The 769-nt window shown below is 36.9% G+C and overlaps 1 non-coding gene across 1 annotated transcript; it reads right to left on the bottom strand.

The window, feature by feature from the left end:
* Nucleotides 1-318: 318 nt before the first annotated feature.
* LOC115655656 lies at nucleotides 319-504 on the bottom strand. The gene has a single exon (XR_004001447.1). It is a non-coding gene; the product is annotated as a U2 spliceosomal RNA (small nuclear RNA).
* Nucleotides 505-769: the final 265 nt, after the last annotated feature.

Genomic DNA, 769 nt, shown 5'->3' on the forward strand with positions numbered 1-769 from the left:
GAATACAACCTGTCTATAAAATTAATGCAGTTATTTATTTACACGGAGTGTCAATAGTATAAAATAAGCATCCCTGATAGACCTCCTCCTGTTAAAAATACTCACTGCAGAAAGTAGAATCCCAGCTTTTTAAATAATTCTCTAATAACACAAAAAGCTCCCATCTATAGACTCACCAAATTACAACAGATAAAGCAACAATTCTTAATAAATAAAACCAAAATACTGAATACTTGAGAATAAAAGTGTTATAAAGACCACTTTAAAAGAAAAGGAGTTCAACTGATTCTATTTTTGAACCACAATAGTCTCCCCAAGGGGAGGTGCACCATTCCTGGAGATACTGCGATATCAGGTTGATGCATAGAGTGGATGGAGCAAGCTCCTATTCCATCTCCCTGTTTCAAAAATCCATTTAATATAGAGTTCTCAGATAGAGAACATATCAGACATTAAACTGATAAGAACAGATTTAAAAGTTTATTAGAAAATGTTTAAAAATAAATGATATAGAGAGTGTGAAAAGTCAGTTATTGATCATCGGGGGTAGCATACAGAGTATAGGGGGATGCTAGTAGTTTGGTATTGAACAGCACATAGCATATACAGTCTGCCATGTTCCCAATGCAGAGTGTATGGTGGGTGAGATCAAGATACAGTCAGGAAGCAGTGGGGGTACATCGCTCATACATACAGGTTACAGACAGTCATGGGTAAAGATAAGCGGGCTGGGTAATGGGGATAGGATGACCCTCACATGGTGGAGTTT

Source organism: Gopherus evgoodei, chromosome 7, assembly GCF_007399415.2.
Source record: "Gopherus evgoodei ecotype Sinaloan lineage chromosome 7, rGopEvg1_v1.p, whole genome shotgun sequence".
NCBI lineage: Eukaryota > Metazoa > Chordata > Testudines > Testudinidae > Gopherus > Gopherus evgoodei.